Genomic DNA, 12,470 nt, shown 5'->3' with positions numbered 1-12,470 from the left:
CATTATTACATAATTCATCATACCTGAGATGAATCATGAATGCTCTTAAAATGTCCAATGTATATTACACATTTTATATATATGCTGAGGCATTTCTTATGTAAGTGAAGGCATTTTATTCTTTAAAAATATATAAACAAATCTGATCATATTTCTCTTAAACTAAAGTCCACAAACACCCACCCAAATTGAAGCATGAAAGCTGCAGGGAGTCCAGCCTGATGCAAGACTTCACTGTGGAGGAGGTTATATCTGTCAAAATGTGATGCGAAAGGCAGGGGGGGCTGGAGGCCAAAACACACATACACAACCACGCCACACAAACACACACACACACACACACACACACACTATAATCTCCACGACTAACGCTGGAATGCAGCATGCTGCTGAGAGATGAGCCCTGTGCTGGACCAGCCTGCTTCTCGGCAGCAACTGCTCCTTACCCCCGGCTAAAGATGACCCACATCCTCCTGCACCCTAACAGTACTGTATTTGTATTACTCTATTTATGGGACATAAATTATGCAAGATTAGTTATGACAAACATCACCTAGCTTGTGGGTGCATTTTGCAGGTACCCACAAGGACAAGAACTTCCTATAATGTGAATGAGGTTTAATAACAATAACTCAATTTACAGTCTGCTGACTGACATGATGCTATGTGTTGGAAGGTACTGGGAGTGTATTATATCAGTAAGATTAGCTTCTTCATAAAACAGATATGCCATGTCATTATAAAATCATGTACTGGGTCAACAATGTGAATTTTACAATTAAATATGTTTTTGCAAAACATGTGTGGCAACTACAGAAACATTGAAGTGTCAAATATTTTAACAATTACCATATATAACATAAACATAATATCATACATGATTAATAATCAATTTCAGTTGATTCTAACAGATTATGATAAGATATTATCTCATTCAGTGTGCACAAAGCAAACATCAATCAATACCCTGTGTCAATCAAAGAACAGCAAAAGTTTATAGCATGAGGTCAAGCCAGTGTACTAATGCCTCTTTAACCTAAGGAGATTTGTCTCAAAGCCAAATGTAATGAGAAGCTTCTTCCGGGTGTTACACTGGAGGAGCTGTAAGCAGCTACCAGGCCTCACTGGACAGTGCAATAGTCTGCTTGCTTGTGCAGCAAGACTGTAAGACAAGTCACAGGAGAGAGGAGAAGTGACTGGAGAGAGGAGAGACCTCAAAAAATCTAGAGCCTTACACACACACAATCCCCAGGCGAAGTGAGGTCACTGGGTGATTATGATCAATTCAAGTCTCACTAAACACTATTATGTTTTTTTTTAGGTTTTAGTCTTGTGGCTGATTGGTGGAAATCCATCATATTAGTGCATCCAAACAGAAAGCAGCTGATCTGTTCCAGGCCAAGCTTTTGAAGAATGCCTTCATGCAGAAAGCTCTCACTAATGAAATGGTCAGGTTGACACACCTATTTATATTGGGCTGCACATAATGATATTTCTTGGCTGGGTGAAAAAAACCCACCCTGCCATACAACTGCTTAGGGGACGCAAAAACAACATGGCACAAGATGAGTTTGGATCAAGAGCAAATGAATTTTAAAAATGAACATCATTCAAAAAGCACAACACTGACAGAATGGGAACATTTACGAAAAGTGTACAATCAGCTTATGGAGTCATTGTTAAGCTATTTTCCATGTACTAATTAACCATTTCACTGGGGGAAATATATTTTAATGTAATCTTCCATGTTGAAAGTGTTTGCTTGTAGATTAAATATTTCCTCTTTCACTCTTTCCTTAACTGTTTAACACACTGCAGGGCACACAAGATACATTTCACTCACATCTACAGACAATTTAGGGTCACCAATTCCTCTAGTGAGCATACCTTTGCACAGTGGGAGGAAACTGGAGAACCTGGAGGAAACCAGTATCAACATGGGAAGAGCATGCAAACGTCACACACACAAGGTTGACGTTTATGTGAGTGTGAGGCCATGTTGCTACATGCTGCACCCCAGCAAGGCCCATGGATTATTTCCTGTTCCATACACAGTATATTCACATAAAACTATCTGGTTTTAAAATGTTGGTGTCCAGACTCTGACATAACAAATCCATGTTACTAGTAATTATGTATGAAGCATGTGGGTCTCAACCCCCCCCCCCCCCCCAAGATAGACAGAACTTCATTTCCCACCCCACATCTCCACTAGCAGCCACCGCCCACACTCCACTCTTTAGCGCTTTCCAGCACTAAGAGAGAAGCGAGGAGCATGCCATGCAGCAGAGATTTTTTTTTTCCATGTATGCTGGACGAGTGAAACATATGGCACATGCAACTCCACCAGCTGGACGGAACTATTCTGATTCCATCTATAAAGCAGTTTGCTCTGACTTTGCAGTGACCCCCCTGGTTTATATCTCCTTTGAAGCTCTCAGCACGAGTTGATTGCATTCTCACAGCCAGTGTTAGACAGACTGCTGCTCCTGATGCAGTGTTTTTATATATATATATATATGTGTGTGTGTGTGTGTGTGTGTGTGTGTGTGTGTGTATATATATATATATAATCAATTTAAATGAAATTAAATAAAAAATTAAATACATTTTAAATAAAAATTCAATAAAATTAAATAAAATATTATATATAAATAAATTAATGCTGTCACAAGTTCACACACCTCCCTTCATATAAACAACAAATAAATAAATAACTACTCACACTGACAGAAATGACCTTTCTGTGAAGATATGTCTGTGTAACAGTGTTCTGACCTGATAAACTGGTTTAGTAAACATCGCCCTTCATTTCAGAAGTTAATTAAATATCCCTGCATGAGGCTTTAAAAACAAAATATGCGATACACGTCGGGTCCTTGTATGGACTCTTTCCATACTAACACAACATGTTACGAACATGTTATGAACTGTTATGTTTAATGGAGTTGCCACAGATTTTGCATTGGACCTGTTGATGTTTTAGTAACCATATCAGGCTTAATGTTTCTCTTTCTTTCTCTGAGATAAAACATATAATACTTCCTCTGGGTCTTATCTCTATGCCTAATTTTGTATGAGATAAATGAAAATAGAGATTAATTGGTTTGGTTGAGTTTCTATCAGAGTAAAGGTGCCCGCAGAAGACACAAGTCTATGAAGCACACCTTCTGCCACTACCATGGTTTCAATTCTGCAGTATTCACATCCTTGTCAAATTCTTTGCTGGCTGTATCATGACTGCAGTGACTAGCCTTCTAGGTAGTGCAAGAAGATAAAAGCCACGTACCTTCATTAACATGATTAAGGTCCAATTTATCTGCTTAGGAAGACATCCGCTGATTGCAACATGCATCTAACAACACTACATTCTTATTAGTTGAACCGAGGGAGCTGAGAGAGGAATGAAATCAGTGTTTGTGTGGAACCATATGGAAGGCCTTTTGATAGCTCTAGGGATCATGCAAATGTGAGGACAGCCTGCTCCCGTCTTACTTGAACAGAACTGAATGTGCATCAGAAATAGTTTGCTTTTATTCTTAATGTAAGGCCACTGTATCATTCATTCTGTATACTGAAATGATTCCAAATCACGTATACAGTGAGGAAAATAAGTATTTAATACAGTGCTGAATTTTCAGGTTTTCCCACTTCCCAAAGAATGTACAGATGTATAATTTTAATCATCAGTACACCTCAACTTTAAAACATAGAATAAAAAAAGTTTGGAGGTTCAAGGATTTTACTAATAGTAAACTTTGAGGCTGTGGTCCCACCTCCTTTCATGACATTGTCCAGGTCCTCCAATGTAGTTCTAGGCTGATCCCTCAACGTTCTTATGATCATTGAAATCTTGCATGAATCCCCAGTCCGAGGGAGGCTAACATTCATAGTCCCTTTCTAACAATTGTGCCAACAGTTGTTGTTTCTCACTGAGATGTTTGGCTATTGTCCTGTAGCCCCTCCCAGCCTTGTGTAGGTCTACAGTTCTATGGGTTCAAACAGGTGCAAAAATATATATTAAAAAAAATGTACCGTACATTTTTTAAATATTAATTCCAAGAACTGTTTGTAATGTAGGTGGTAGTACATGCTACTGCCTAAATATTTTAAGCCTAGATGTTTTTTTTCCAGTTTATTTGGTGTCATTGGATAACTGTAGGACAAAGTCTTCAGAAACCACTTCAAAGGGTGCCCAAAGTGGTGCAAAAAGGTGCATCTCCTCTTCTAAAATGTTATAGATTTTATTGCACTCGGACCAAATATTTCTTGAATAGCATTTATGCATGTATTAAGCCATTTTTTCTTAACTTTATCTTGAATTTTCTATTCTCATCACAGTGGAAACACTCCATTACATTCAGTTATATTCAGTCATTGTGGACAATTTTGTGGACGTGGATGTAAACGAGTTTCAGCACTAGACAGAAACAATATTTAAGTGAACTTAAATATTTAAGTGAATCAGAATTGACATATGTTCAATGGACAATCATGTGCACTTGAACCTCTATTTGTTAGTGAACCAGAGACAAATCCACTTCAAAGCAGTTCCTGCTCTGAGACCCAGAAGTGCATCACAACTAATCACACAGACGAAAGAAAATGTGCTCACCCCTGGAGCTTTGTTTGGCAAATTATTTATGCATTGGCCTGGATGTGCTGTATTCTGATACATTTAATGACCTTTCATGATAATTACAGTCCACTGTGTCCGGAGGCCCTTGAGCCCAACAGTGGCTGTTATGCAATGTCAATGACTCCACTGTACATTAGTTTAAAATGTCAGATGCATCTACTGATAACAGGCTTGGGTGAACAGCTTTCCCCTGGCTCCCGCATTTATACTAACAGAATTATGCAAATGAGCTTGAGTCTGTAGTATTCACCACTGGACTGATAAAATGGGTGGTTTTGGCTTCTAGTCAAAGGGAATGGTAATTAGCTCAGGACTTTTTTTGGCTTCAATATTAGTACTTCTTACAAGATTATAAGTGACTATGCAATTTTGGCTTTGTGTTCTGCTCAGAAAAAGAAAAACGATGCCACTTTTTATTATTTAATAAGTCCCTCAACTTTTCTGTGAAAAAAGGAAACATAACACATTTTCAATGACTTTATGCTTTTCAGCAGACTGCATCATTCTGACATGCCATTCTGCATGGCCTGTTCAGGTGTCCTACATGTACAGACTACTGCAGACGTTCCTGAAGAACACTGAAGAACACAAAAAATGTTCCTCTACTTGGTTACTTGATTTCTGTCTACATACACACTTTGGGAATATGATCTTTGTGTCTTGTCTAAAAATAAGTTGCTTTTTGCTCATAGGCAAGTCTCTAAACCAGGTCTGTCAGAACAGGGAAGGCCAGATGTGCCTGTAGTTGTCATATGTCACCTCAGATCAAGAGCAGACACCGGTGAGGGTCCACCAGACTGTCTGTGTTCACCGCAAGTGCACCATCTCTACTGCTTTTGTGGGTTCAGTGATATCACAGCGCCACTCCTGGCTCTCACTCAGGGTAAGCATGTAATGAAAGCACAAGCCATTCAACACATCCTCCTACAGCACCCTTCATCTGCTGATAATCACCTTAATGACTGTTATTGTCAGCAACGGATGAATATGTTTGCTGCATAATGCAGAAACAAAGACATATGCTTTAAATGAATGTCAATGTTTGGTGCACAATAGGGATGTGTCATCATTTTGTTTACAACAAACCCTATGGTGAAAGTGAAGGGAGTCAAATGGAGCACATTCAGTTAATTTCTTCAATCTGCTGTTACATAAAAATGTTCATGCAATATGAAAGAGTTAGGGTTTCTATTGAAAATTGTTTAGAGGGGGTTACTGACCACAATCAAATCATATTTCATCATCAGGTTAGGTATTTATAACTGACAATGTCCACCCACCTCCAGATGCTGTTTTACCCTTTGTTAGCTGTCAAAAGAGACTGCTGGAGACACCCCATTTGTCCCATAATGGATCGGTGTACACGCAGGAAATCATCTTTATTTGTAAAATATTATCACAACACAGACAGTTTAATCCTGTGCTTACCTTGCTCCTGGCCACAGGCAATTACACCCCTGAAATGGAATTCATGAATTTTTCAGCATGTCTGTCAGTTCCTCTAAAGGCCTTGTAGAGGGGCCCAGAACGGGCCATATTAGTAAAATGGATCATTAACATTGACGAGCATGGAAGATTGAGAGCTCAAGACGGTATGAAACCTGAAGGAGGACAGAGAGCGAAAGAGGGCATTAAAAAATAAATATTTCAATTGCCCCAGTTGTCTGCAATCATGGGAGGAGTCTCTGAGCAGACACAGAAAGGCCTACTACACAGAACAGGAATCAAAAAGGTAATTTTTTTCTGCTTAGTAGTAACTACAACACGAGAGGCGTAAATTCTGATACATATCAATTGTTGACTGGCATAATTTTATATTTAAGGTACTGGTAAAAACACAACATTTAAATAAAAAAAAAACACATTTTCCCTCCTATCTCCAGTGTATGTCCTCATAATAAAAATGATTAACACTTAAATGATCATGCAACCATGTCCACTAACAAATCAGATAGATATGCAGATAGATAAAAACATCAAAAACACATCCCATAATACATACACTTCATTCAGTTAGGCTGTGTTTAATCAATTATGAAATAAAACAGACAATATATTGCAAAAAAGTCCCCCAACAACCTTTATGCATGTTTATAATCAGTCAGGTCCTACATTAGTGCTTTCTTACATAAAATTACATTTTAGCTGATAAATATAATAAAATCGCAAGGAAATTTTACACCAAAAAATCAACAGAGAGCCAACCAAATTCAGATGCAGGTATTTACTTTCTGAACCATAACTTTTTTTTTCTAAGATGATTATCTTACTGAAAATGTCTATCACACATGAAGCCTGCATTATGGCTCATTTTCATTTTCAAGAGCATATTTGAGCTTCTTGCTATGTAGGTTAAGGCTGCACCCGTTCCTCCTCAGCATTTTTCACACAGTGGGATCGCGCAACCCTGTTAATTGAAAAACTCTATGTAGCCATTGTGACACCACCCAGGCAATTTTACAGTCCAGACACTGTGTTTCTACAACACAAATGGCCCAGCCACTGTGTTGCACTCATGGCAACAGAGTGTAGACATTTTGATTCAGACTTTGTTTTGAATTATTTTCTAGGGACACTAAATCCTCACTCAGTGTAAGTGCTCTGTTAACATGATATGAGTATGGCATGCATATATTATGTATATTCTTTTATTCTGTTTAATGAAGAACAACACTTGTATTCCCTTCTGACAACAGACAGTGAACTTTACATGAGCACAAACCAACCATCCTACATCCTGATTGTTGCAAATATCTGCCTGGATAAAGAAATGAATCATCAGTCAACTTTTGATACAGAACCCGTATCACTTTTTTTTTCTCATACTTTGTCAATGTACATGGTTAATAACACCTGACTGTAACTGAAAAGCAGAATTGGTTAAAATAAGCTTAATGTTTTAGAAAAAAGAATGAAACAGAAAATTATTTGCAGATATTTGAGTATTATTTTGTAATTAGTGCCAAATCCTTTCTAACATCAACAAGATATCCTGAGAATATCTTACAAGAGAATAAATCTTGTGTTGCATGGTCTTTTTACTCGTTCAGATGGTGACACTAAAAGTAGGAGAATTAGCCAGACAGTCGTGCTCATCCTCTATCTTTGCCATGCCCGTCTCCTGCCATGTTACCCAGGGTGAGAACAAGAGACCTGCCAGCTCCATGCAGGGCTCTGAGCCTTGATGCGACGCCAAGATTTCCGACGCTTGACTCCCCTCTGCCCTTCGCCGTGCTGCCTTACTGACACCTCCTACTCCTGTGCTCCCCTCTACAGGATAAAACCAAATCATGGCCTCTTCCAAGGACATCTTAATACAATGCTGTGAAGGGCTTTTGGAAGTCAGCCTAGCAACTTAGTAACTGCAGCATGATTTGTACTTGTGCAATAAAGTTCGTTTTACCAGTTCGTTTGAGCATAATTTAATGAGACTGCCATCTCGATAATGTCTCGCTGAGATGCATTAGCACATTGCCTGCATTCCTGCCCAGTTTGAACACTTCCTGTCACAGCCAATAACCCAGATTAGCCAGAGGTCAGGAGGGTCATGTGACAGCAAGTGGAGACCACAGAAATTTGCATATTGTTACATGCTAGTAGAGACTCACACAAAAAAACAAAAAGCAGCCATAAACAAGACCGTGGATACTCCAGTAAAATAAGAACATTTTTGGAAGGAGCTCTGGATATTAATGTATTTTTACTACTTTTTCAGAAAGGATGTAAGAAAATAAATCAGAAACACTCTAAGCATTAGACTTTGAAATCTGAAATGGAGAAAAGTACTCTTGTAAACACGGAGCTCTAAATGCAGAAGCATTAAATTGGTTTGCTAGGCTGCATTACAGTGTAGTGGGCTACTGTCAAAAGCCTATATGTGATTTAGCCCCACAGGCTTGAGAGGCCATATCGCACATTGCAATTATATAAGATAAAATAAAACATTTTGAACAATCCTATTTTAACATGCTCAAGACAATCTTTTTTATCTTGTGCTGTCTTTTTTAACACAAAGTAAAATGTTTACATCAGTGCAATTTTAACTCAATAAACTAGTTTTTAGCCTGGGCCTACCCTTCCTTGGTGTCATGACAGGACTACATAGTTATGAGAAGTGAGTAGGGCAGCTACTAACGATTATTTTAATAATCGATTAATCTGTTGATTATGTATTTGTTTTTATTAATCGATTAATCAGATAAAAAAAGAAAGAAAAGCATTAATTTCCAAATTTAAAAATGCACAAAAATGTTGCTCCTTGAGCATTTATAATAATAAAATAAAATTAAAATGGACTAACACAAAAAAAACATACACATGTATGCTTTACATCTGCCAAATATATAAACTTTTGAAATAAAGTGCCACCTGAGCTGCCAGAATGTGAGAATTTGTTCTCTACACTACACTGCAGACGCACACACTCGCAGACCCACACACTTTTGCTCAGATGGTGTTGATGTGGCATGGATGCTGAGGTTAGATGTGAAGTGATTGTCATTGTGAAACACTCCAGCACATGCTGAATCTTTCCTCTACCTGCATGTTTTTTTTTTTTTTTTTGCTCCACCCTGTCTATGAGGCGCCAAACGTTGCTAGCATAAGTGCAGGAGAGAGTATGTTCGCTCCACTCCGCACTCAACTTAAATTTTTTTTAATAATCAACTGTCTCCGCGTTGTGCGACACAATGCATCGATTATGAAATTCGTTGTCGATTTTTACCGATTTAATCGATGGCTTGTATTTGCCTGATAACATTTTTTCCTATGGTCAATTACATAGACCACAGGGATCAATTCAGGTGGTAGTAGCCTAGTGGGTAACACACTCGCCTATGAACCAGAAGACCCGGGTTCGAATCCCACTTACTACCATTGTGTCCCTGAGCAAGACACTTAACCCTAAGTTGCTCCAGGGGGACTGTCCCTGTAAATACTGATTGTAAGTCGCTCTGGATAAGGGCGTCTGATAAATGCTGTAAATGTAAATGTAAATGTAAATTCATATATGTTAGATCTAACAAGCACACACACATGAACACAAATACATTCTGTCAGTTAGCATTGCACCTGCTAGTGAGACAGACTCAAGCAACAATGTATTTTAAATAAATATCTGTACAGTAACTGGTAGTGCTGCATGAAGCCTCACACTTTCCCCTCAGCTCTCCAGAGCTTTTAAATTCTCAGCACTTTGAGGCAATTTGGCCTCTGCAATTTTAATGTAGGTCAGAATAGAGGCCTCCTCACTCAAACTCAAGACTTCAATGCTTCTGCCTTAAGTCTGAACACGTGATCTGGTCATTCAGAAGCTGCATTATACTTTATCACGTTCTTCCTCGGCCATGAGATTCACTGACCCCTTTTACACAGATTTCTTTTTAATACACTGCAATAAAACCACATCAAAAAAGGAGCTGCACCAAGCAGGAGCATAGTTAGCAGTGCCGTAGTCATGGCTACAGTCAACCCGCTGCACTATTCCAGTTTAAAGTTACTTGGTCTTGCCAACCATAACCCTACTGTTGACAATAACTGACTCGCCTATTATTATAATGACTTTGTTGCACAGAGAGGGAAAATATAAATAGAGCGGGAGAAAAATAATAGAAGACCTTTATTTATGGCGGTTTTTCAAAATTCTGCATAAACACACACATACACACACACACACAAAAAAAGAAAGATTTCAAGGTTCTTAACCTTGAAATCTGCCTGGTTTCAACCTGGCATAAAGACTACTTATATGAGATGAAGGAGCAATGTTGCTCTGAGCCAAAAAAATATTGAACATTGATCTGTTCCCTCTCTGTTTATTGCTTTCAAGCATACAGAACAGAAGTCCATTTATAGTCTTGGGAATCAATGAAGAGGTGGGGAAGCCTTGGTCCTCTGTCAATCAATATGGTGCTGGACCCAGACTGCCATGGGAGGCAGAAGGGCTGCTTTTCAGGAGGGGCTTTCTCTTATCGATATCTATCAAATATCTGTGAAATGATCGTGAACCAGCGCTTATCTGTGATCACCCACAGGCTAGATGTATAAATGAATGTATAAACTACAAGAGCAGTGTGGTCCTATTCCAGAACGTTCCATTTTCTCACTGCAGTCATAAGCACTCAATATTCACAAGCAGCCCCACTCCAACCGACAGCACCCTGAGGGGGGGGGCACAACAGCAGGACAGTCACATCATTCTGCGAGAACCTCCTTTGATCTCTGTAACTCTCCCCATTTCCATTCTTGACTATAGATTGTACCTTAAATTATCAAGCAGCACATTAATGCCATTGCATTTTGATCATGAACAGAATCACCTGTATAGCCATACAGACCATGTTGTACATAAAAGTCTAGTATAATGTTTCATTTTCCATTCTTCTGTTTTTCATGCTCATGTAAGCAGTATATATAAGAAACAAATTCAGACTTCTGGCTTAGGCTGTCTCTCATTATAATAAGTGCTTGTCATGGAATTCGCTGCCCTTGAAATACATGAATTTATGTAACATATGCGGTACAGAGTTCCTCACAGAGCTAAAATAACGTTTAACATAAATCAACCAAGACCCCAAAGTCATCAGCCCCTTTATAAATGGTACTCATAGTGTGTGCTTTACCCTTTAAACTCAAATTGACATAATATGTAAAAAACAAAATAAGCAACAGGCAGACTGAAGACATTTAATTAAAAAATGGCCTTTGACATTAAATCAATAAACAGTTCAGCAGAGCAGATTGTCAAGGTCGTTGGGAACAGCACCACTCTCTTCATCCCGATTAGATCAGTTCAACTCTTCAAGGGGTTAAACTGAACTCCAGCATAAATAACTAAGAAAGTACTAAACTTTTCATATGAATTTAGAAAGCAAAATCTAGTGTATTCCCACAAAAGACAAGTATTTGAATGGTTATATAAATGATGAAGGTCACAATCACAAACAAGAAGATTGGTAAACTGCATTATGAACATTAGTTGTTGTAAGCTGTGATGTTATTATGTCATTGTTCCTGTAGTGGAGTCTATAGTTAAGAACTGATCAATTCGTCAATTCAAGCTAGAGTTGAGACCTGAATCACAGATCATGTAATTTGATCATTTTTATGATAAGGCATTTCACTTTCACATGCATCGAAAGAGATACATCAAGCCACCCTGATATATATATATATATATAAAAGTGCACTGAAAACTAGTTCTGAATGTTTATTCCAAATTATGTTTTTTTCTGACCAATGTTAACAAGAAAAGCTGAGTTAGGTACATGTTTCATCATAATGTTGCTATAGTTCCCCTTATCAACTCATAGAGTCTGTCAAGTGTGTCTCAAGCATGGGACAGACTCATATCAAAACCCCATTAAACTCCTTTTACTTCACCACTAATGACTCATATTGCGGTAATTTCATTACTGCCCCCGCTCCTGGCAATTACATTCAGGAGCCTGACAGCTTGATTCCACACTACTGAGATTTCACAAAAGGCAAAAGCAGAGCTGGCAGTTGTCGGGCTGCTTCCTATTCCGGCTGCCAGTAACTCCAACAAGCCAGAACATCTGTGAGATAACAGTATAAGAAAGAAAAAGGAAAATATATTATGTAAATAGTGCACACAATGTGGGCCACAACCAAAGACTAAAATTTGCAGCGATGTCTGCGTGAAGCTGAATGAAGAAAAATATCATTCTCTTTATGGTGGGGGCTGGGCACTATTGTAGGGTACTATTCTCCTTTATGGCAAGCAATTAAATGCCAAATCAGTCACCTCATTTAAAACACAAACGGGTCCAAAATACGCATGCACACAGTGGAAGCCTGGGGAGACTAGGCA

At 38.5% G+C, this 12,470-nt stretch overlaps 1 protein-coding gene across 1 annotated transcript in view; it reads right to left on the bottom strand.

Moving 5' to 3' along the window:
* oxr1a (oxidation resistance 1a) overlaps positions 1-12,470 on the bottom strand; it is a 99,666-nt gene that overhangs the window by 73,952 nt on the left and 13,244 nt on the right. The window lies entirely within an intron of this gene.

This window comes from Denticeps clupeoides, chromosome 5, assembly GCF_900700375.1.
Source record: "Denticeps clupeoides chromosome 5, fDenClu1.1, whole genome shotgun sequence".
Classification (NCBI taxonomy): Eukaryota; Metazoa; Chordata; class Actinopteri; order Clupeiformes; family Denticipitidae; genus Denticeps; species Denticeps clupeoides.
This window is presented reverse-complemented; position numbering and strand designations above follow the sequence as displayed.